This window comes from Tursiops truncatus, chromosome 3, assembly GCF_011762595.2.
Source record: "Tursiops truncatus isolate mTurTru1 chromosome 3, mTurTru1.mat.Y, whole genome shotgun sequence".
NCBI classification, from domain to species: domain Eukaryota; kingdom Metazoa; phylum Chordata; class Mammalia; order Artiodactyla; family Delphinidae; genus Tursiops; species Tursiops truncatus.
This window is the reverse complement of record NC_047036.1, coordinates 128,207,481-128,234,318: the sequence shown is the minus strand read 5'-3', so window position 1 is coordinate 128,234,318 and position 26,838 is coordinate 128,207,481. Positions and strand designations below refer to the sequence as shown.

The 26,838-nt window shown below is 37.7% G+C and overlaps 1 long non-coding RNA gene and 1 pseudogene across 1 annotated transcript in view; both read right to left on the bottom strand.

Annotated features, from left to right (window-relative positions):
- The window catches only part of LOC141278348 (uncharacterized), a 400,162-nt gene that overhangs the window by 165,970 nt on the left and 207,354 nt on the right, over positions 1-26,838 (bottom strand). The gene's annotated exons all lie outside the window — the stretch shown is intronic.
- On the bottom strand, positions 11,256-11,609 carry LOC101316852 (small ribosomal subunit protein uS3-like; annotated as a pseudogene).

Sequence of the window (26,838 nt, the reverse complement as noted above, 5' to 3'; positions counted from 1 at the left end):
GAGAGTGAGAGCAGGAGAGGACGATTCCATACACCATTCCCCTCAGTGGGGACTTAAAGTGACTGTTCCCTTAGCAGATCCCCTCCTCACCTGCACTGCACCTTCCCTCAGTGAGCATCTTACAAGGCTGCATACTATTTGTCTTTAAGGACACACTGCACTTTTTTCCACATAACACAACCCTGAGAATTCTTTGTCTGTACTCATGCAAATAAAGAGGTATCTGTTCTGTCACTGGAGGTGAAACTGGCAAATAAGTATCTCTTCTGTCTGGAGGAAAAACTGGCAGAAGTCCTGGTTGGACTTCTCAGGTATTATGTCACCTGTATACATATTTTCAAGGGTAGTTTTAACTAAACTCTATTTTGGCCTCACATACTGACTTGAAAGCCTAACTCTTCTCCGAGATGAGGCTTGGCTGCCTCGTTAGTCTTTATTAATCCACTAGCTCTACTAAACTTTCCTTTTATGTAACACCTTGAAACTTTATAATTTTAGAGCAGAATTTTCTTCTACTGTCTTTCTTTTTCTTCTCTATGACTCACAAAATACTTATGAGTTTAAATAGAAACCACCCTTTCATTTAGAATACCTGTAAAATACCGTTGGCTAAGAAGTTCAAATCAAACACACAAACAAAAACCTCTCACACACCTTGGAGAACTGCATAACGTGTTCTGTATAATCAATACGACTGCAGTGCTCTCAGTATTGAGCTGGCCTTGGAGAAAGGGTACTCACTGGAGAAAGCAAATATTCTCTCCTATTGAAGCTATAAAGTTAATTAACTGCTTTATGGGAAAGGATTTGCTTTCCTCAGAATCTGAGACTTGGTTTGCAAGCCCAGCCCTTCTATGGACTTCTTTTGTGACCCTGGGACATTTACTACCTACCACCATCTTTGAACCCTATGTCCTCATCAAATTAGAGAAGAGTCAAAGCAAGTAATATATATAGTTGTCTCCATTCTCGGCAAAGTGATTTTCTACTCTAGCTACCTCAAATAAGTATATTAAAATCAAATAATTTGTCAATATCAAGACGAGCTTTCCAGGCATTTAAGACTCACCCACAGAGAAATTCTGGTGTCACCACTACCTGTAACTGTGGTCCTGGTAGGAAAAGAGAGAAAGTAACATAGGAGAGAAATGCCCAATTTTTGTCATGTATTCAAGTCTAAGTAAAATTACCAAGATAACTTCCTGGGGCTAATTTTAACTATATAGCGAAAAAAAAAAAAAAGCCCATTTTGTTGGATTTGGGGGTATGTTCAGGTCAACTAACAATATCTTTCACAACCCCAGATACCCTTCAGAAGTTTCACCTTTAAAGATTTATTTTTCCGAGTTGACGAGGTCTTCTAACTTCCCCTGTTAGAAGGCAAATCCTACTGGAAGAACAACCCCTTAAGCCTATCTTTCTTATTTAGAGGCTGGACCTGAAAGCCACACTTCAGTTATTTCCCAATTCGCCAAGGTTGCCTTCCACACTTAGGCCTCTAGATGTGATGGACGAATATTTCATATGGCTCTGCCAGAAAGATTACCCACTCTGCCAAATGTCCGTGATCTAAAGCCTCACAGAAGACAAAGGCTCTTCATTCTACTTAGCAAGAGATGCTTCAGTCCTGGAAACTTAAGAAGCATAAGAATTCAGGACAAGACCCTACAGCAGAGGCACAGTGGGATGGGGAGCAGGGGAACCTTTCTACCCCAGGTATGACTTTAAAGGAATCAACAAAAATAAAGACATGCACGGGATCGGCTTTTGTTAAGACTCTAATGAAAAAATATCAGAGGAAACAGAGCAAGACCTTGGGAATCACGGCCAACACAGGGAAAGGATGATAGGCTTTCATGTGAATACACCCCCATCAAACCACACAACAGGTAGGCTTAACCTACCAGCTCTTTCCCATGGTAATCCCCCCTGACCGATCCTAGCTATGGCTTTGCCCAAGAAACCACCAATTCGCACCCTCTCATTTACATTTAGGCTGACTGTGACGTAGTACCAAAACACAAACAAACAACTATTTGTGTATGGGCACAAACCAGTTTTAGCGGTAAAAACAGGAATAGAACTCTATCTTTCCTGTATACAACTTTGTTGGTAGCTTTGTGTGTAACAGGGTCTTAAATTATACTGATTCCCCCATGAACAATTTTTTTTTTTTTCCAGAAGCATGCCAAGCTGTGAGCAGTGACAAAATTCATAAGAGTCACTCATTTCATTCTCAGGACGGACAAGGAATGAGGTACCTAAATTAAAAAACAAAAAGCCTGGAGACCTTCAAGATGGCAGAGGAGTAAAACGTGGAGATCATCTTCCTCCCCACAAATACATCAGAAATACCTCTACATGCGGAACAACTCCTACAGAACACCTCCTGAATGCTGGCAGAAGACCTCAGACTTCCCAAAAGGCAAGAAACTCCCCAAGTACCTAGGTAGGGCAAAAGAAAAAAGAAAAAACAGAGACAAAAGGATATGCACAGGACCTAAACCTCTGGGAGGCAGCTGTGAAGAAGGATAAGTTTCCACACACAAGGAAGACCCTTCACTGGTGGAAACGGGAGGTGGTGGGGGGGAAGCTTCGGAGCCATGGAGGAGAGCACAGCAACAGGGGTGCAGAGGGCAAAGCAGAGAAATTCCCGCACAGAGGATCGGTGCCGACCAGCACTCACCAGCCCGAGAGGCTTGTCTGCTCACCCGCTGGGGCTGGTGGGGGCTGGGAGCTGAGGCTCGTGCTTCGGAGGTCAGAACCCAGGGAGAGGACTGGGGTTGGCTGTGTGAACACAGCCTGAAGGGGGCTAGTGCGCCACAGCTAGCTGGGAGGGAGTCTAGGAAAAGTCTGGACCTGCCTAAGAGGCAAGAGACCATTGTTTCAGGGTGCGCGAGGAGAGGGGATCCAGAGCACCGCCTAAACGAGCTCCAGAGACAGGCCCGGACCACAGCTATCAGCACGGACACCAGAGACGGGCATGAAATGCTAACGCTGCTGCTGAAGCCACCAAGAAGCCTGTGTGCGAGCACAGGTCACTATTCACACCTCCCCTCCCAGGAGCCTGTGCAGCCCACCGCTGCAACGGTCCCGTAATCCAGGGACAACTTCCCCAGGAGAACACACGGTGCGCCTCAGGCTGCTGCAATGTCACGCCAGCCTCTGCCGCCACAGGCTCGCCCTGCATTCCGTACCCCTCCCTCTCCCCTGGCCTGAGTGAGCCAGAGTCCCCTAATCAGCTGCTACTTTAAACCTGTCCTGCCTGAGTGAGGAGCAGACGCCCTCAGGGGACCTACAGGCAGAGGCAGGGCCACACCCAAAGCTGAACCCCGGGAGCTGTGTGAACAAAGAAGAGAAAGGGAAATATCTCCCAGCAGCCTCAGGAGCAGCGGATTAAATCTCCACAATCAACTTGATGTACCCTGCATCTCTGGAATACCTGAATAGACAAGAAATCATCCCAAAAATGAGGCGGTGGACTTTGGTATCAACTGTAGACTTGGGGTTTGCTCACTGCATCTAATTTGTTTCTGGTTTTATGTTTATCTTACTTTAGTATTTAGTTTATTATCATTGGTAGATTTGTTTATTGACTTGGTCTTTTTTTTCTATACATATATTTTCTTTTTCCTTTTTGTGAGGGTGTATGTGTATGCTTCTTTATGTATGTCTGTATAGCTTTGCTTTTACCATTTGTCCTGCAGTACTGTCTGTCCATAGTTTTGGGGGTTTTTTTGTAAGTATAGTTTTCAGCACTTGTTATCATTGGTGGATTTGTTTTCTGGTTTAGTTGCTCTCTTCTTTCTTTCTTTTTATTGTACTTTTTAATATTTTTTAATAATTAAAAAAAATTTTTACTCAATAACTTTATTTCATTTTTTTCTTTCTTTCCTTCCTTTTCCCCGTTTTCTTCTGAGCCGTGTGGTTGACAGGGCCTTGGTGCTCCAGTCAGGAGTCAGGCCTGTGCCTCTGAGGTGAGAGAGTCGAGTTGAGGACACTGGTACACCAGATACCTCCCAGCTCCATGTAATATCAAATGGCGAAAGCTCTCCCAGAGATCTCCATCTCAACACTAAGACCCAGCTCCACTCAATGACCAGGAAGCTACAATGCTGGACACCCTATGCCAAACAACTACCAAGACAGGAACACAACCATACCCATTAGCAGACAGTCTGCCTAAAATCATAAAAAGGTGACAGACACCCCAAAACACACCACCGGATGCAGTCCTGCCTATCAGAAAGACAAAATCCAGCCTCATCCACTGGAGCACAGGCACAGCTCCCCTCCACAGGGAAGCCTACACAACCCACTGAAACAACCTTAGCCACTGGGGGCAGACATGAAAAACAATGGGAACTATGAACCTGCAGCCTGTGAAAAGGAGACTAAACACAGTAACTTAACCAAAATGAGAAGACAGAGAAAAACACAGAAGATGAAGGAGCAAGATAAAAACCCACAAGAGCAAACAAATGAAGAGGAAATAGGCAGCCTACCTGAAAAAGAATTCAGAATAATGAGAGCAAAGATGATTCAAAATCTTGGAAAAAGAATGGGGAAAATAGAAGAAATGTTTAACAAGGACCTAGAAGAACTAAAGAGCAAACAAACACTGATGAACAGCACAATAAATGAAATTAAAACTTCTCTAGAAGGAACCAATAGCAGAATAACTGAGGCAGAAGAACGGATAAGTGACCTTGAAGATAAAATAGTGGAAATAAATGCTGCAGAGCACAATAAAGAAAAAAGAATGAAAAGAATTGAGGACAGTCTCAGAGACCTCTGGGACAACATTAAACAAACCAACATTTAAACAAACCAACATTCGAATTATAGGGGACCCAGAAGAAGAAGAGAAAAAGAAAGGGACTGAGAAAATATTTGAAGGGATTATAGTTGAAAACGTCCCTGATATGGGAAAGGAAATAGTCAATCAAGTCCAGGAAGTGCAGAGAGTCCCATACAGGATAAATCCAAGGAGAAACACGCCAAGACACATATTCATCAAACTATCAAAAATTCAATACAAAGAAAAAATATTAAAAGCAGCAAACAAAAACAACCAATAACATACAAGAGAATCCCTATAAGGTTAACAGCTGAACTTTCAGCAGAAATTCTGCAAGCCAGAAGGGAGTGGCAGGACATACTGAAAGTGATGAAAGGGAAAAACGTACAACCAAGATTACTCGACCCAGCAAGGGTCTCATTCAGATTTGACGGAGAAATTAAAACCTTTACAGACAAGAAAAAGCTAAGAGAATTCAATATCACCAAACCAGCTTTACAACAAATGGCTAAAGCAACCTCTCTAGGCAGGAAACACAAGAGAAGGAAAAGACCTATGATAACAAACCCAAAACAATTAAGAAAATGGTAATAGGGACATACATATCAATAACTACAGTAAATGTAAATGGCTTCAATACTCCAACCAAAAGACATAGACTGGCTGAATGGATACAAAAACAACAACCGTATATATGCTGTCTACAAGAGACCCACTTCAGACAGAGGGACACATACTGACTGAAAGTGAGGGGATGGAAAAAGATATTCCATGCACACGGAAATCCAAAGAAGGCTGCAGTAGCAATCCTCATCTCAGACAAAATAGACTTTAAAATAAACACTATTACCAGAGACAAAGAAGGACACTACATAATGATCAAGGGTTCAATCCAACAAGAACATATAACAATTGTAAATATTTACGCATACAACCTCAATACATAAGGCAAATGCTAACAGCCATAAAAGGGGAAATCAACAGTAACACAATAATTGTAGGGGACTTTAACACCCCACTTTCACCAACTGACAGATCAACCAAAATGAAAATAAATAAGGAAACACAAGCTTTAAATGACACATTAAACAAGATGGCCTTGATATTTATAGGACATTCCATCCAAAAAGAACAGAATACATGTTCTTCGCATGTGCTCATGGAACATTCTGCAGGATAGATCATATCTTGGGTCACAAATCAAGCCTTGGTAAATTAAGAAAATTGAAATTGTATCAAATATCTTCTGACCACAACCCTATGAGACTAGATATTACAGGAAAAAATATGTAAAAAATACAAACACGTGCAGGCTAAACAATACAGTATGAAATAACCAAGAGATCATTGAAGAGATCAAAGAAGAAATTTAAAAGAACTCAGAAACAATTCACAATTAAAACATGATGACCCAAAACCTCCGGGATGCAGCAAAAGCAGTTCTAAGAGTGGAGTTTATAGCAATACAATCCTACCTCAAGAAACAAGAAATATCTCAAATAAAAAACCTAGCCTTACACCTAAAGCAATTAGAGAAAGAAGAACAAAAAACCCCAAAGTTAGCACAAGGAAAGAAATCATAAGGATCAAATCAGAAATAAATGAAAAAGAAATGAAGAAAACAATGGCAAAGATCAAAAAAACTAAAAGCTGGTTCTTTGAGAAGATAAACAAAATTGATAAACCATTAGCCAGACTCATCAAGAAAAAAAGGGAGAAGACTCAAATCAATTGAATTAGAAATGAAAAAAGGAGTGTTACAACTGACACTGCAGAAATACAAAAGATCATGAGAGATTACTACAAGCAACTCTATGCCAATAAAATGGACAACCTGGAAGAAATGGACAAATTCTTACAAAAGCACAACCTTCTGAGACCAAATCAGGAAGAAACAGAAAATAAAAACAGACGAATCACAAGCACTGAAATTGAAAGTGTGATTAAAAATCTTCCAACAAATAAAAGCCCAGCACCAGATGGTTTCACAGGCGAATTCTATCAAACACTGAAAGAAGAGTTAAACCTGTCCTTCTCAAACACTTCTAAAATACAGCAGAGAGAGGAACACACCCAAACTCATTCTAAGAGGCCACCATCACCCTGATACCAAAACCAGAAAAAGATGTCACAAAAAAAGGAAACTACAGGCCAATAACACTGATGAGCATAGATGCAAAACTCCTCAACCAAATACTAGCAAACAGAATCCAGTCGCACATTAAAAGGATCACACACCATGATCAAGTGGGATTTATCCCAGGAATGCAAGGATTCTTCAATATATGCAAATCAATCAATGTGATACACTATATTAACAAACTGAAGGTGAAAACCCATATGATCATCTCAATAGATGCAGAAAAAGCTTTAGACAGAAATCAACACCCATTTTTGATTTAAAAAACCCTACAGAAAGTAGGCATAGAGGGAACTTTCCTCAACATAATAAAGGCCATATACGACAACACACACAGCCAACATCATTCTCAATGGTGAAACACTGAAACCATTTCCACTAAGATCAGGAACAAGAGAAGGTTGCCCACTCTCACCACTCTTATTCAACATAGTTTTGGAAGTTTTAGCCACAGCAATCAGAAAAGAAAAAGAAATAAAAGGAATCCAAATCAGAAAAGAAGAAGTAAAGCTCTCACTGTTTGCAGATGACATGATACTACACATAGAGTACCCTAAAGATGCTACCAGAAAGCTACTAGAGCTAATCCATGAATTTGGTAAAGTAACAGGATACAAAATTAATGCACAGAAATCTCTTGCAATCCTATAAACTAATGATGAAAACTCTGAAAGCAAAATTAAGGAAACACTCCACACAATGCTAACTTTTGTTGGCATTGCAACAAAAGGAATAAAATACCTAGGAATACCTAGGAATAAACTGATCTAAGGAGACAAAAGACCGGTATGCAGAAAACTATAAGACACTGATGAAAGATACTAAAAATGATACAAACAGATGGAGAGATATACCATGTTCTTGGATTGGAAGAATCAACATTGTGAAAATGACTATACTACCCAAAGCAATCTACAGATTCAATGCAATCCCTGTCAAACTACCAATGGCATTTTTCACAGAACTAGAACAAAAAAATTCACAATTTCTACTGAAACACAAAGACCCCGAATAGCCAAAGCAATCTTGAGAAAGAAAAACGGAGCTGGGGCAATCAGGCTTCCTGACTTCAGACTATACTACAAAGCTACAGTAATCAAGACAGTATGGTACTGGCACAAAACAGAAATATAGATCAATGGAACAGGATAGAAAGCCAAGAGATAAACCCACACACATATGGTCACCTTATCTTTGATAAAGGAGGCAAGAATATGCAATGGAGAGAAGACAGCCTCTGCATTAAGTGGTGCTGGGAAAACTGGACAGGTACATGTAAAAGAATAAAATTAGAACACTCCCTAACACCATACACAAAAATAAACTCAAAATGGATTAGAAACCTAAATGTAAGGCCAGACACCATAAAACTCTTAGAGGAAAACTTAGGCAGAACACTCTATAACATAAATCACAGCAAGATCCTTTTTCACCCACCACCTAGAGATGGAAATAAAACTAAACAAATGGGACCTAATGAAACTTCAAAGCTTTTGCACAGCAAAGGAAACCATAAATAAGACAAAAAGACAACTCTTAGAATGGGAGAAAATATTTGCAAATGAAGGAACTGACAAAGGATTAATCTCCAAAATCTACAAGCAGCTCATGCAGCTCAATATCAGAAAAATAAACAAGCCAATCCAAAAATGGGCAGAAGACCTAAATAGACATTTCTCCAAAGAAGATATACAGATTGCCAACAAACACATGAAAGGATGCTCAACATCACTAATCATTAGAGAAATGCAAATCAAAACTACAATGAGGTATCATCTCACAGTGGTCAGAATGGCCATCAACAAAAAATCTACAAACAATAAATGCTGGAGAGAGTGTGGAGAAAAGGGAACCCTCTTGTACTGTTGGTGTGAATGTAAATTGATACAGCCACTATGGAGGTTCCTTAAAAAACTAAAGTAGAGGGCTTCCCTGGTGGCGCAGTGGTTGAGAGTCCGCCTGCCGATGCAGGGGACACGGGTTCATGCCCCGGTCCGGGAAGATCCCACATGCCGCGGAGCGGCTGGGCCCGTGAGCCATGGCCGCTGAGCCTGCGCGTCCGGAGCCTGTGCTCCGCAATGGGAGAGGCCACAACAGTGAGAGGCCCGCGTACCGCAAAAAAAAAAAAAAAGAAAAAAAAAAAACTAAAGTAGAACTACCATAAGACCCAGCAATCCCAGTACTGGGCATATACCCGGAGAAAACCATAATTCAAAAACAGTCATGTACCACAATGTTCATTGCAGCTCTATTTACAATAGCCAGGACATGGAAGCAGACTAAGTGTTCATTAACAGATGAATGGATAGAGAAGACGTGGCACATATATACAATGGAATATTAGCCATAAAAAGAAACAAAATTGAGTTATTTGTAGTGAGGTGGATGGACCTAGGGTCTGTCATACAGAATGATGTAAGTCAGAAGGAGAAAAACAAATACTGTATGTTAACACATATATATGGAATCTAAAAAAAAAAAAAAATGGTTCTGAAGAACCTAGGGGCAGGACAGGAATAAAGACGTGGATGTAGAGAATGGACTTGAGGACATGGAGGGGGGAAGGGTAAGCTGGGACGAAGTGAGAGAGTCGCATGGACATATATACACTACCAAATGTAAGACAGATAGCTAGTGGAAAGCAGCCGCATAGCACAGGGAGATCAGCTCGGTGCTTTGCGTCCACCTAGCGGGATGGCATAGGGAGGGTGGGAGGGAGGGAGACGCAAGAGGGAAGAGATATGGGAACATATGTATATGTATAACTGATTCACTTTGTTATAAAGCAGAAACTAACACACCATTGTAAAGCAATTATACCCCAATAAAGATGTTAAAAAAAAAAAAAAACCTTAGAATTATCTAGTCTTTTCCACCAAGAATAGATATTCACACTGATTTATGTCATTTCCCTTCCCACAGTCATGTCTCCCATTTATAATTGCTCAATATGCCAGGTTCACAACGTTTCCCCATTTGGGTGCCCTATTTGAATTTGTGTATAAATACTCACTCCTCCAAATGTTCTATATGAATACACAAAATATCCGTTTCAGCACCGAGTGCATAAATTCAGGGCTGGAGGCGTGTGGCATACTGCAGAATGGCACTAATTCAGGAGTCAGCTTGTAGAGGTCTGGATAGGGCTTAGCTGTATTGCTTGCCATGGAACCTTGGGGACCTCAGTTTTTACTCTCTGAACCTGTTTCCTGATCACCAAATTGGAGAATGCTAGCCTTCTCCTATTCCTCTCATGGATAACTGGAAGAACCATATGAAATCATGGATGATATTTTTAAAAACTGTTCATTGACCTTCACTTTGAGAATAAAGGAAAGAACTATAATCAAAGCCAGATGCTTAAAGAAATTGCAAGGTAACTTGGAGACATGTGAAATGGACTACAGTTCCAATATTTCCATCAACTTGCTCAAATTTCTTCTCTAGGATGCAGGAGCTCTATCAGTAAAATGAGAGATTGAATGGTGTTTTATGTGTCCTTCAATTAAGTTTCTGAGTGATTGAATCTCTGCAGCATTATTAAAAGTACTGTCATTGTAGCTGGAATTTAAGTACCGTCACATGAGTACCTGAATTAAGCCTTTGGCTGCCTTCAGAGCCAGGATTCAACCCCTGTAGTGTGGAACATGGGATTACAATCTAGAGCAGTAAAATTTGGTATACATAATAACTAAAAGCAATGTGGGACCACAAATTGGGTCCTAGAACAACAAAAATATAGTTAGTGAAAAAAAATTGGTGAAATATGAATAAAGCCCATAATTGGTTATTAATAATGTTCCAATGGTAATTTTTTGGTTTGATAGGTATACTATATTGTTAGGTAAAATGTTAACATTAAAAGAAGCTGGATGAAGTGTACATGGAAACTTTCTGTACTATCTTTGCAGCTCTTCTGTAAGTCTAAATTTAGTTCAAAAGAAAAAGAAAAAACGCTATATTTCACAGGAATCACCCAGGTGCATGTTGAAAACGAAAATTTCTCCAATTTCAGAGACATGAAAATTATAGTCCTGGAGCAGGTCCCAGGAATCTGCATTCTAACTGGCACACAAGGAGATTCTGATGCATATTTCTCAGGGATCATACTTGGAGAAACTCTGATCTGAAACAAACACTGGTCCAGAGTAAAATAAGTGATTATTAGAGATTAGTAAATGGAGAATACAACCTGCGGCTATAAAAAGGCTCTTGTGTGAGATCTTGATTTTTTTTCTCTTTTTTAACAGATTTTACTAAAGATCTTTAGAGAGCAACTTGCAGACTCCAGATCCAACTGCCAAGGAGACCCTGTTATGCCGTGTGTACTGTCTGGGGCATAGCTGGCAGCTCTGGCTTCCCACCGTTCTGTTCTGAGACAGAGGTGCTGGGCAGTATCTCATCTCTGGGTTCCATAATGCTCACATGGTCAGGCAGGGGCTTCTTAAGGCCAATCCTACCACTTGGGTCCCAAGGCAACATGATCTTCACTTTGATGCCCAGTGAACACTGTCTGAGTGTCACATAGCACATACTAGTATCGACATAGTAGTTAACAGGGTCCCCAATGGGGATCATCAGGCCATCCACAACCTTCATGGATTTAGCCGTCTATTCACAGAAATTCCCAGACAGTGTGACCTCACAGGCTTTGGTCCCACTCTCCATGATGAACCAAGCACACCATAGCAGGCCCTCCACACAGCAAGTCCTCCTAGGAGTTTATAATGCAGAGACTTTGCCTGGACAGTGGCATGCAGACCTCCTGTGGCCGCCATTTTACAATACCTCCACCAACTGATGTATCGATATAAGTTTAGGCAAGTTATTGAACTTCTGGTCCTCAGATTCCTCATTTATAAAGGAAGAAGTTGTATCTATGGAATTCTAATGGTTATCCCTGCATAGTACCTAAAAGGAAAAGTCCAGAATAGTAAATAGTTGTCTCTAAAACCTTCTGTTGGCAGCCACAGATCTCTCCTGGCACCTCTGAAGAATCCTTCTTCTTACAGCACTGAACAGGGCAAAGGCTTTTGCAGCACTCTTCCCATGCATGCAAGTGTCTGGCCCTGCAGTGAGTTAAACACAGTTACAAAGGAGATACAACAGTGTTGAAAAAACACAGTCACTGTGACAAGGTCAGCAGCGGGGGACATTAGGTTTTGAATTTGCTTTATTGAATCGAGAAGCAGTCGCTGTAGTTCCGACAGCATGCCCTTTTGCTTTGTGAAATAGAAATCCTCATTTCCATCTGTGAAGACTCTGGGGAAAGTAAATGAGGTCTCTGGCCCCAGGCCTTTCATTAGAGAACAGTTTTGTACCAGATGAGGCCACAGACTCAGAACTACCATGTCTCTACAGAGACCCTGCCCAGGAGATGAAGAAAGATGGATTTAAGTCAGCTCAGAGCAACTGAATTTAGAAGTGGTGCTGACTAGAGTCTTAGGATTGCCCCTGGCTTTTTTTTTTTTTTTTAACATCTTTATTGGGGTATAATTGCTTTACAATGGTGTGTTAGTTTCTGCTTTATAACAAAGTGAATCAGTTATACATATACATATGTTCCCATATCTCTTCCCTCTTGCGTCTCCCTCCCCCCCACCCTCCCTATCCTACCCCTCCAGGCGGTCACAAAGCACCGAGCTGATCTCCCTGTGCTATGCGGCTGCTTGATGGACTGCCATCTCTGCTATGTATGTGTGCACACACACATTAGCATCAGTATAAACTTCCCAAATTAGAGGGGAATAAGGTATATATCCAAACAAAAATTCCTATTGGGCAGGGAATATGCCAACCTCACCTCATTCCAGTTATGTTGACCTGACTCAACAGTTTAGGTAGATGAATGTTTTTAATGGTATTATGAATCGACCTTAAGCTTTGTTTTCCCATAAAGAGAGGATATCAGAAGAATGTATGACACTAACATTTTCTGAGTGCAAAAAATGTTACTTGTTATTATAGAATATGATTGTACAGCATACTTAACTTCATTTACCCTTGGTTTCTGAAAAGAGATAATAACACCTACAAATTTTTATTTGAATCTTAATAATACTATGGGTTTTTATTTATGTTAAATTATCTACATATATATGGAAAAGGAAAGTGAGCTTAAACATCTAAATTTCTCAGTTTAGACATTAAGCGTAGTTAAGTGCAAGAGCTGACATTTGAATCCAGATCCAACGACTCGAAAGCCCACACGTCTATTAGGATGACTGCAGGCAAAAATCTGTTAACTCCAGTTTTTTCATGAAAGCTAAAATGAATTTATGTCTCTAAAGCATAAAAAGAAGAGAAAATTGGGTATGGAGGATGGTATCTCTCTTTCATATCTGGTTTGTCAGTGTGATAGTTTGTGAGTAAGTATGGTTTCCTAAGAAAGAAATGTATTTGCTAAGTAGAAACAGTTCCCAGGACATCTGGAAACAAGAGCTATCCCAAGGTGAAGTATAATGAACTGAAAGGATTTCTATTTATTCCACATATGCTGGTCTTCTGGATTAAGAATTAGAGATAACAAAGGGGGAAGAATTAAGCAGAGCGAATAAACTGCAGGACAGTGGTATAGCTGAATCAGGAGTCTTGGTTTTCCTTTAGGTTTGTTGTTTTATTTTGTGTTGATGTCAGGGAAAGAGCATGTTTTTTGTTTTGCCAGGACCACTGCTTATTATTGTGCAAGTTTTGTGTCTCCTAACTCTAGAGGGCACATTCCTAATCCCTATATATATGTTGAGGTATTACGGTAATTTTCAGGCAGGTGACAATAAAATAACTTGAGAAAGTCTACATTGAAAATATTTCCTCAAGTTACTTTATTGTCATCTGCCCTCAAATTACTATATTACCATACTATTATTTGTGATGATACACTTTTAAATGTAGACACTTCTTGATTTCAAGCTATATTACAAAGCTATAGTAGTCAAAACAATATGGTCCAGGCATAGAAACACACACATAGATCATTGGATCAGAATAGAGAGCCCGGACATAAATCCATGCATACATGGTCAATTAACTTTTCACAATGGTGCCAAGAACGCACAGTAGGAAAAGGATAGTTTCTTCAGTAAATGCTGTTGAGAAAACAGGCAAAGAAATAAAACTGGACACTTTACTTTATACCACTTACAAAATTTAACTCAAAATGGATCAAAGACTCAAATGTAAGACCTGAAACCATAAAACTTCTAGAAGAAAACAGAATAAAAGGTTCCTTGGCAATGATTTCTTGGATAAGACACCAGTAGCATAGGCAACAATTAAAATAAACAAGAGACTATATCAAACTAAAAATCTTCAGCACAGCAAAGTAAACAATAAATCAAAAAGGCAACCTAGAGAATGGGAGAAGATACTCGCAAACCATACATCTAAAAGGGTTTAATATCCAAAATATATAAAGAACTCATACAACTCAATAGCAAAAACAAACAACTGAAAAATGGGCAAAGGACCCAAATAGACATTTTTCCAAAGACATTCAAATGGCCAATAGGTATATGAAAAGGTGCTCAACATCACTAATCAGCAGGGAAATGCACCTCAAAAGCATAAGTTATCACCTCACACCTGTTAAGATGACCACCAAATAGACAAGACGTACCAAATATTGGTGAAGATGTGGAGAAAAGGAGCCCTTATACACTGCTGGTAGTAATGTAAATTGGTACAGCCATTACAGAAAACAGTATGGCTGTTCCTCAAAAAATTAAAAATAGAACTACCATATGATCCATAAATCTCACTCCTGGGTACATATATGAAGAAAGTGAAATCAGTATCTTAAAGAGATATCTGCACATCCATGCTCATTGCAGCATTATTCATAATAGCTTAGACACAAAAAACAACCTAAATGTTGTTTAACCTCCGAAAGATGAATAAAGAAGATATGAGATGTATATATACAGACAGTACCCAACTTACGATGGTTCAACTTAGATTTTGCAACTTTACAATGTGTGTGAAAGCAATATGCATTCACTGGAAAAAGTACTTCAGACTTTGCATTTGAACTTTTCCTGGGCTAGCGCTGTAGGATACTCTCTTGTGATACTGGGCAGTGGCAGCAGTCAGCGACAGGATCACAAGGGTAAACACCCAATATATTTACAACAATGCAGTATCCTCATAACGATTCTGTTTTCCACTTTCAGTACAGTATTCAATGAACTACATGTGATATGCAACACTTTATTATAGAATAGGTTTTGTGTTACATGACTTTGCCTCACTGTAGGCTAGTGTAAGTGTTCTGAGCACGGTTAGCTTAGGCTAGGCTAAGCTGTGATGCTTGATAGGTTAGTTGTATCAAACGCATTTCAACTTATGACATGTTCAATTGATGATGGGTTTATCAGAATGTAAACCAATCATAAGTGGAGGAAGACCTGTATATATGTGTATATAATATATAATTCTATATATATGGTATATATAATATCCTATAGCTTATCTTACATCTTATGTTATCTTATATATCTTATATATCCTATATATTTTATATCTTATATATGTAATGGAGTATTATTCAGCCAAAAAAAAAGTAAATTCTGTCATTTGCAACATGGATGGATCTAGCACACGTTATGTTAAGTGAAATAAACCAAACAGAGAAAGATAACTATCTTATGACATCACTTACATGTGGAATCTTAAAACAAAAAAAAAGAAAAGAAAAAAAAAGCCAATTTCATAGAAACAGAGAATACAATGGTTGCCAGGGACTGTGCAAGAGGAAGAAATGTGGTGATGTAGGTCAAAGGGTACAAACTTTCAGTTATAAGAATAAGTTCTGAGGATCTAATGTACAGCATAGTGAATACAGTTAATAATATGGTATTTTATACTTGAAAGTTGATGATAGTAGATTTGAAGCATTCTTCACACACACACACACACACACACACACAAAGAGTTAACTATATGAGGTGACGGATGTATTAATTATCTTGATCTTGGTAATCATTCCACAATGTATATGTATATCAAATCATCACATTGTATACTTTAAATATATACAAGTATATTTGTAAATTATTCTTCACTGAAGTTGGAAAACTATTCACCATCAGATGATATGGGGTTATGCTTTGCCTTAGAATCACAAAGGAAGGAAAAGAATCATCTGAAGCTTGTCTTAAGTCACAGCATAAAATCCAGTGTCTTTGTAGGCAAGATACCAAAACAGGAAAAAATCCAGTGATCAACAGGGAAATGATGAAGTGCTCAACAATTGTGGCACACGCCGTTCTTGCTTCCCCACCCCCATCATCTTCCATCTCACTTGAGTTCCACACACACTTAGTAAGTGTATTTATATAAAATGAAAACCTGAACACATTGATGCTTTGCCTAAGACCCTTCACTGGACACCTACTGACTTTTCCAAACTCACCTCTCATTTGAGCACCACACCGGCTTAGAAACACTCACTCCTGGCCTTTTCTTTTAAGCTTCAGAAAATCCAAATCTATGCGTAATTCTTTACACATACCTCTGTACCTCTGCTCATGTTATTTCCTCCTGATAAAATATACTTTAACCCCACCTTTTTCTCTCTGATAATTCTTCACCTAACTTTACTTTTACTTCGGAACTTATCTCAGACATCACCTTTTCCAGGAAGACTTCTGCAAGCATCATTTTTGGCAGACTAGGTTAGAGGACTCATATCCTGTACTCTCATAGTACCCAGGCAAACTAGAGCCCAAGTTCAGTGTGCCACTTGCTTTAGTACATAAAGTTTTACTGAAAGACAGCCATGTCCATTCATATACATTTTGTCTATACATATTGTCCATGTGTTTCTGCACTACAACAGCAGAGTTGAGTGGTTGTGACACAGACCATACGGCCTGAAAAGCCTAAAATATTTACTATGTGATGCTTTGCAGAAAAAGTTTGTCAGCCTCTATCATGGAGGAAAGTAACTATTTCACTCACTTTTACATCCGATCACATCATCAAGAGCTTTTCATAGTGTAGGAGTTTGATGTTTGTTAAATAAATGTTGTCAAATTAATAAAGTTAATTCTGAAATTGCTCAGGCTATTCCATTAATTACTGATCTACCAATAAAAACTGAGTCAAATGACTTGAGTCAAATCATGAGGTTGAAACATTTAATGTAACTCTAATGACAGAAGGGCTAAAATGTAGGCATTTTAGCAGTTTCTCCTTAGGAAATCAATTTTGAACATTATTTTTAATGACATTAAGCACCTTCTAACCATTAGTTATGTAGGTTTGCTCTCTCTTTCTCTCCCTCTCTTCCTCCCTCTCTATTAGAACAAGATTTTACTTAGGTGCAGGTCTTTTACTTGATTTTCTGGTAAAGAGATGAATGTATAATAGCTATTTTATTTTATTCATAACTGTATTCAAAACATCTGGATTTCCCCTAGACTGTCTTAATTGGAATGATCCAGAGGGAAAGTTAATTGATTTTATGTAATCACTGATTCAACAAATAGTTTCTGTGTAACAATGGTGATGTACACATCATTCTCCTAAGCACTGCAGGTCATACAACTCTGGGTAAGATACTGTATGCTACTATCATAAAGACTCTCAACCAGTGATGAAACTGATTCATACATAAAAGGCCATGATGTTTAAAAAATATACCTCAGCAAAAATGTGCCTCAGCAAACAAAAAGATCATATGGCTGATGGGAGGCTCTGGTTCTGAGTAAGAAAGTAATCACACACTATCTTTCCCACTAACTGTGGCTAGAAAATCTGGGCAAAATGCATGCAGCAGCTATTTTTTTTAACAGCTTTATTCAGGTATCATTGATATACAAAAACGCTGCACATATTTAAGTCCATAATTAAATGAGTTTGAATATAAGCACACACCCATGAAACCATAATTAAAGTAATAGACACATCCATTACATCATAAAGTTTATAACTCACCTCATTTTTTTGGAGCACTTCACATGAGATCTACCCTTTTAACAAATTTTAAGTGGACAACACAGTATTGTTAAATATAGGTGCTCTGTTGTACAGCAGGTCTCAAGAACTTATTCATCTTGCATAACTGAAACTTTATGCCAATTGAACATCTCTCCCTTTCCCCTGCTCTCCAACCCTTGGTGAGCACTGCTCTATTCTCTGTTTCATGCAGCAGTTACTGAAGACTCTAACAAGTAAATAGTAGAAGACGAACAGGATTTCAAGTACCACCCAACTGAAAGTAAAACTGCCACATTCCTTTTCCTCCTGCATTATCCCCATACCTAAAATCAACACAGCTTAAAACTAGGAAGTGGGAACTAATTGGACAAAGAGAGATCTGAGAGAAGACTACTAGGAACGACTTAAGGAGTGGGAAAGGAGAGTAGAAAGCTACTGTTTTTTTCTTTTTTTTCCATTCTCTGTTCTCTTGTGCCCTAGTCCCCAAACAATCTCATTGCAGCAGGGCAATAACAGGAGCCACAGGATCCAAAACTCTGAGGGAAGGCAATCTTCTCTGGTTAAAGGAGCTGCAGCAGTAACATTGGGTGACTTTTTTTCCCCTCTATTCTCCCACTGCCTGGCCCTGGACTTTGATGCTTTTGTGTGAAATACACGGCAGAGTAGGATAACTAGAGTTTCAGCTTTCTGGCCAGGTGACTGAGAAGGAAACCCTTGGAAAACAGGAAATATGGGGGAGATTATAGATAGAAAGAAGCTCAGAAAAAGACCTCTTATGGTTGTTTATGAACTCCTGGGTTCAGCACAGGATGAACATGTATGAATCTGACCCTAAACAGCATACAAAGACTTTGAGAACTAAATTATAGTGGGATAGACCACTGTTCAAATCCCCCAGTAGGGGGTACACATGAAGGACAGATCCAAGTAGCACTGCAGAGGCTCTGACCACACAACTGATGCTGAGACTACTGTCCATATAAAGCTGCTCAGGACTTGTGGCCTAAACCCAAGCAGACTGAACATCTGCTAAAACAAAAATGCTGAAATTCTCTGTAGGACTTAAATGAGAAGTAGACTCAGAAAATAAAATTCAAAAAGTCTAGGATACAATCCAAAAATACATGGCATTTAAAGAATCAGGAAAACCTCACTTCCCATGGAAAAAGACAATTAAGAGACACTGGAAATTGAAATTGTCAGACAAATTTTAAAATAACTCCAAGTAATTGTGAACACTCCTGAAATGACTGGAAAGTTTAAAAGTATCAGAAAAAGAAGATGTAAAGAAGAACTAAATGGAACTGTTAACTAGAACTGAAAAATAGAATAACTAAGGTATCATTAAACTCACTAGATAGGCAGATAGCAGAACGGAGATGACAGAAAAAACAGTTTGAAAATGTAAAGATAGCTCAATAGAAATTATCCAATGTGAAATATAGAGAAAAATGACTGGAAAAAAGTTAAGAGAGCCTCAGTTACTAGTGGAACAATTCCAAAAAGCCTAATATTCATGTCAACAAAGGACCAGCATAAGATGAGAAAAGGTACAGCATAGTAAAAATATTTGAAGAAATAATGACTGAAAAATTCCTGAATTTGAGGAAAAACACACACCTACAAATTCAATAATCTCAGAAAACCCAGAAAAGGATAAACATGAAGAAATCCACGCCAGGACAAATCACAATCAAACTACGGGGAAACTAAACACAAAGAAAAATATGGAAAGCAAACTGAGTAAAATTATGCATTACTTATAGGTGAACAAAAATTCAAATGGCTGCACGGTTCTCATTAGAAACCATGGAGCCAAGAAGAAAGCAGAACAATATATTTCAAGTGCTAAAAGAAAACAACTGCAAAACCTGGATTCTATCTTCAGAAAAAAATATCCTCCATGAACAAAAATAAAGACATTCTCAGATGAAAGAAAATTAAGAAAAACTGTTGCTCTAAAATAATTGCTAAAGCAAGATCTTCAGACAGAAGGGGAATTATACAAGAAAGAAACGTGGAATATCAGGAATGAACAGAAAGCAACAGAAGTGGAAAATTAAAATAAATATATATTACTCTTCCATTGGCTTTTTATGTGTCTTCAGCCACTTTATTTTTTATGAAAGTATAGTTGATGTGCAATGTTATTAGTTTCAGGTATACAACATAGTTATTTGACAATCAAATACATTGTGAAATGATCACATTAAGTTTAGTAGCCATCTGTCAGCATACACAAAAGTATCATTGACTATATTCCTTATGCTATGACTATATTACACCCTTGTGACTCACTTATTTTAAAATTCAAAGTCTGCACCTTTTAATTCTCTTCACCTATTTTGCCAACCCTACTTCGTCCCTCTGGCAACCACTAGTTTGCTCTGTGAATCTATGAGTCTGTTTCTGTTCTGTTTGGTTTGCTTTGTTTTGTTTTTCAGACTCCATTATAATTGAAATAATATTTGTCTTTCTCTGTCTGATTTATTTCACTTAGCATAATACCCTCTAGTGTCAGCAATTCTATTTCCAGGTATTTCCCCAAAGAAAACAAAACCATTAGTTCAGAAAGATATATTCACCCTTATGTTCACTGCAGCATTATTTACAGCAGTCAAGATATGTAAGCAGCACAAGCCTTTTAGATAGCCTCATCCACCAGAGAGCAGAAAGCATAAGCAAGTAGAACTACAATCCTGCGGCCTGTAGAACAAAAACCACATTCACAGAAAGATAGACAAGATGATAAGGCAGAGGGCTATGTACCAGATGAAGGAACAAGATAAAACACCAGCAAAACAATTAAATGAAGTGGAGATAGGCAACTTTCCAGAAAAAGAATTCAGAATAATGATAATGAAGATTATCGAGGACCTCGGAAAAAGAATGGAGGAAAAGATCGAGAAGATGCAAGAAATGTTTAACAAAGATCTAGAAGAATTAAAGAATGAACAGACAGAGATGAACAACACAATAACTGAAATGAAAAATACACTAGAAAGAATCAAGAGCAGAATAACTGAGGCAGAGGAATGGATAAGTGACCTGGAAGACAGAATGGTGAATTCACTGCTGAGGAAGAGAATAATGAAAAAAGAATGAAAAGAAATGAAGACAGCCTAAGAGACCTCTGGGACAACATTAAACGCAACAACATTTGCATTACAGGGGTCCCAGAAGAACAAGAGAGGGAGGAAGGACCCGAGAAAATATTTGAAGAGATTAGAGTCAAAAACTTCCCCAACATGGGAAAGGAAATAGCCACAGAAGTCCAGGAAGTGCAGAGAGTCCCATACAGGAAAAACCCAAGCAGAAACACGCCGAGACACATAGTAATCAAGTTCGCAAAAGTTGAAGACAAAGAAATATTATTGAAAGCAGCAAGTGAAAAATGACAAATGCCATACAAGGGAAATCCCATAAGGTTAACAGCTGATTTCTCAGCAGAAACTCTACAAGCCAGAAGGGAGTGGCAGGACATATTGAAAGTAATGAAAGGGAAGAACCTACAACCAAAATTACTCTACATGGCAAGGATCTCATTCAGATTCGATGGAGAAAACAAAAGCTTTACAGATAAGCAAAAGCTAAGAGAATTCAGCACCACCAAACCAGCTCTACAAGAAAAGCTAAAGAAACTTCTCTAACTGGGAAACACAAGAGAAGAAAAGGACCTACAGAAACAAAACCAAAACAATTAAGAAAATGGTAATAGGAACATACATATCGATAATTACCTTAAACGTGAATGGATTAAATGCTCCCACAAAAAGACAAAGGCTTGCTGAATGGATACAAAAACAAGACCCATATATATGCTGTCTACAAGAGACCCATTTCAGACCTAGGGACACATTCAGACTGAAAGTGAGGGGATGGAAAAAGATATCCTTTCAAAAGAAAGCTGGAGTAGCAATGCTTATATCAGATAAAATAAACTTTAAAATAAAGAATGTTACAAGAGACAAGGAAGGACACTACATAATGATCAAGGGATCAATCCAAGAAGAAGATATAACAATTACAAATATATATGTACCCAACACAGGAGCAGCTACATACATAGGCAACTGCTAACAGCTCTAAAAGAGGAAATCGACAGTAACATAGTAATAGTGGGGGACATTAACACATCACTTACATCGATGGACAGATCATCCAAACAGAAAATTACTAAGAAAAAACAAGCTTTACATGACACACTAGACCGGATAGATTTAATTGATATTTACAGGACATTCCATCCAAAAACCACAGATTACACTTTCTTCTTGAGTGCACATGGCACATTCTCCAGGATAGATCACATCTTGGGTCACAAATCAAGCCTTGGTAACTTTAAGAATACTGAAATCATATCAGGCATCTTTTCTGAGCACAACGCTATGAGATTAGAAATCACTTACACTGAAAAAAACATAAAAAGCACAAACACATAGAGACTAAACAATATGTTACTAAATAACCAAGAGATCACTGAAGAAATCAAAGAGTAAATCAAAAAATACATAGAGACAAATGACATTAAAAACACGACGATTCAAAAACAAACAAACAAAAAAAACCACGATGATCCAAAACCTATGGGATGCAGCAAAAGCCGTTCTAAGAGGGAAGTTTATAGCTATAAAAGCCTACCACAAGAAACAAGAAATATCTCAAATAAACAATCTAATGTTACAGCTAAAGGAACTAGAGAAAGAACAAACAAAACCTAAAGTTAGCAGAAGTAAAGAAATCATAAATATCAGAGCAGAAATAAATAAAATAGAAACAAAGAAAACAATAGCAAAGATCAATAAAACTAAAAGCTGGTTCTTTGAGAAGATAAACAAAATTGATAAACCATTACCAGACTCATCAAGAAAAAGAGGGAGAGGACTCAAATCAAAAATAGAAATGAAAAAGAAGTTATAACAGACACTGCAGAAATACAAAGCATCGTAAGAGATTAACACAAGCAACTCTATGATAATAAAATGGACAACCTGGAAGAAATGGACAAATTCTTAGAAAGGTATAACCTTCCAAGACTGAACCAGGAAGAAATAGAATATAAGAACATACCCATCACAAGTAATGAAATTGAAACTGTGATTAAAAATCTTCCAACAAAGGTCCAGGACTAGATGGTTTCATAGGTGAATTCCATCAAACATTTAGAGAAGAGCTAACACCCATCTTTCTCAAAATCTTCCAAAAAACTGCAGAGGAAGGAACACTCCCAAACTCATTGTATGAGGCAACCATCACCCTGATACCAAAACCAGACAAAGATACTACAAAAAAAAAGAAAATTAAAGACGAATACCACTGATAAATACAGATGCAAAAATCCTCAACAAAATACTAGCAAACAGAATCTAACAACACATTAAAAGGATCATACACCATGATCAAGTGGGATTTATCCTAGGGATGCAAGGATTCTTCAATATATGCAAATTAATCAATGTGATACAACATATTAACGAACTGAAGAAGAAAAACCATATGATCATCTCAATAGATGGAAAAAAAGCTTTTGACAAAACTCAACACCCATTTATGATAAAAACTCTTCAGAAAGTGGGCATAGAGGGAACCTACCTCAACATAATAAAGGCCATATACAACAAACCCACAGCAAACATCATCCTCAATGGTGAAACACTGAAAGCATTTCCTCTAAGATCAGGTACAAGACAAGGATGTCGTCTCTCACCAGTATTATTCAACATAGTTTTGGAAGTCCAAGCCATGGAAATCAGAGAAGAAAAAGAAATAAAAGGAATACAAATTGGAAAAGAAGAAGTAAAGTTGTCACTGTTTGCAGATGACATGATACTATACATACAGAATCCTAAAGATGCTACCACAAAGCTACTGGAGCTAATCAATGAATCTGGTAAAGTTGCAGGATACAAAACTAATGCACAGAAATCTCTTGCATTCCTATACAGTAATGATGAAAAATCTGAAAGAGAAATTAAGGAAACACCCCCATTTACCATTGCAACAAAAAGTATAAAATACGTAGGAATAAACCTACCTAGGGAGACAAAAGACCTGTATGCAGAAAACTATAAGACACTGTTGAAAGAAATTAAAGATGAAACCAACAGATGGAGACATATTCCATGTTCTTGGATTGGAAGAATCAATACTGTGAAAAAGACTCCACTACCCAAAGCAATCTACAGATTCAATGCAATCCCTTTCAAATTACCAATGGCATTTTTTACAGAACTAGAACAAAAAATCTTAAAATTTGTACGGAGACACAAAAGACCCCCAAATAACCAAAGCAGTCTTGAGGGAAAAAAACGGAGCTGGAGGAATCAGACTCCCTGACTTCAGACTATACTACAAAGCTACAGTAATCAAGATAATATGGTACTGTTGCAAAAACAGAAATATAGATCAATGGAACATGATAGCCCAGAGATAAACCCACCCACCTATGGCCAACTAATCTATGACAGAGGTGGCAAGGATATACAATGGGAAAAGACAGTCTCTTCAATAAGTGATGCTGGGAAAACTGGACAGCTACATGTAAAAGAATGAAATTAGAACGCTCCCTAACACCATACACAAATATAAACTCAATATTGATTAGAGACCTAAATGTAAGACTAGACACTATAAAACTCTTCGAGGAAAACATAGGAAGAACACTCTTTGACATAAATCACAGCAAGATCTTTTTTTGATCCACCTCCTAGAGTAATGGAAATAAAAATAAACAAATGGAACCTAATGAAACTTAAAAGCTTTTGCAAAGCAAAGGAAACAACAAACAAGACAAAAAGACAACCCTCAGAATGGGAAAAATATTTGCAAACGAATCAATGGACAAAGGATTAATCTCCAAAATATATAAACAGCTCATGCAGCTCAGTATTAAAAAAAACAAACAACATAATCCAAAAATGGGCAGAAGACCTAAATAGACATTTCTCCAAAGAGGACATACAGATGGCCAAGAAGCACATGGAAAGTTGCTCAACATCAGTAATTATTACAGAAATGCAAATCAAAACTACAATGAGGTATCGCCTTACACCAGTTAGAATGGGCATGATCATAAAATCTACAAACAACAAATGCTGGAGAGGGTGTGGAGAAAAGGGAACCCTCTTGCACTATTGGTGGGAATGTAAATTGATACAGCCACTATGGAGAACAGTATGGAGGTTCTTTAAAAAACTAAATATAGAATTACCATATGACCCAGCAAGCCCACTACTGGGCATATACCCAGAGAAAACCATAATTCAAAAAGACACATGCACCCCAGTGTTCACTGGATCACTATTTACAATAGCCAGGTCATGGAAGCAACCTAAATGCCCATCGACAGACAAATGGATAAAGAATATGTGGTATATATATGCAATGGAATATTACTCAGCCGTAAAAAGGAATGAAACCGGATCGTTTGTAGAGACGTGGATGAATCTAGAGACTGTTATACAGAGTGAAGTAAGTCAGAAAGAGAAAAACAAATATCGTATATTAATGCATATATATGGAAACTAGAAAAATGGTACAGATGAACCACTTTGCAGGACAGAAAGAGACACAGATGTAGGCAACAGATATATGGACACCAAGGGGGGAAAGTGGGGGGGGGTGATGAATTGGGAGATTGGGATTGACATGTATACACTGATGTGTATAAAATGGATGACTAATAATAACCTGCTGTATAAAAAGATAAATAAAATTCAAAAAAAATGTAAACTAACAAAAAACAAACAAAAGAAGATATGGAAGCAATATAAATGTCTATCGACAGAAGAATGGACAAAGAGGTGAGATATTTATGTACAATTCAGGCATAAAAAACAATGAAATCTTGCCATTTGTAACAATACGGATGGACCTAGAGGGTACTGACTTTTAAATAATATGCTGTACTGCTGAACATTAAAATTATAGTCTAATGAGGTTTTCAATGAATGTATAGGTAATATGAAAGAAAACTGCAAAATAATGGGGGTAGGAAAAATAAACCTACATGGTTTGAACTTTTTATTTGAAGTGGTAAAATATTGATTCTGCAGGAATCACTTGTAATCCCAAGAGAATTCACTACCAAAATTATAAGATGAGGTAAAGTTTAAAAACACAGTAGATAAAGTATTTTTTTTAATATTCAAATAACACCAGAGAAAACAGGGACTAGAGAACACAAAGAAACCAAAAACAGAGAAAACAGAAAACAATAAAATAATAGTCCTAAATCCAAACACGTCAGTAATTACACTAAATTTAAATGGCCCAACCAAATTGAAAATCTAAGATTTTCATAATGTATGTAAGTGAACCAACTATATCTCTGAGAAACTTCTAATGTAATAATACAGGTAGGTTAAAAACCAAATGATTGAAAAGAAATATATCATATACATATTAACCAAAATAAGCATTAGTAGCTATATTAATGTAAGAGAAATTAGACATTGGAGCAAAGAAATTTAACAAGGAAAAGAAAAGAGCAATAATGATAACAGGATCAAAACATCCATAAAGACTAAAAATAACAATCTTAATTGCATGAACACCTAATAGTAGAGCTTAAAAAAATGAAGAAAAAATGACAGATAGACATACAAGTCCACAATTATACGTGGAGACTTCTACACTCCTTTCTCAGTAATAGACAAAACTAACAGACAATAAATCATTAAGATGTAGAATAACTGGACTATATCATCAAGCAATTGGATCTGACAATTTTAGAACACTTGACCCAACAACAGAATACACATTCTTTCCAAGTGCACATAGAATACTCACCAAGATAGACCATATCTCTGTTTAGAAAACAAAACTTAGGAATTTTTAAAGTTAAATCATTCAAAGCAATTTCTATGCCCATAATGAAAGTAAACTAGAACTAAATTACAGAAGGACAGTAATAAAATCTCCAAACACTTGAAAATTAAACAACATATTTCTAAATAAT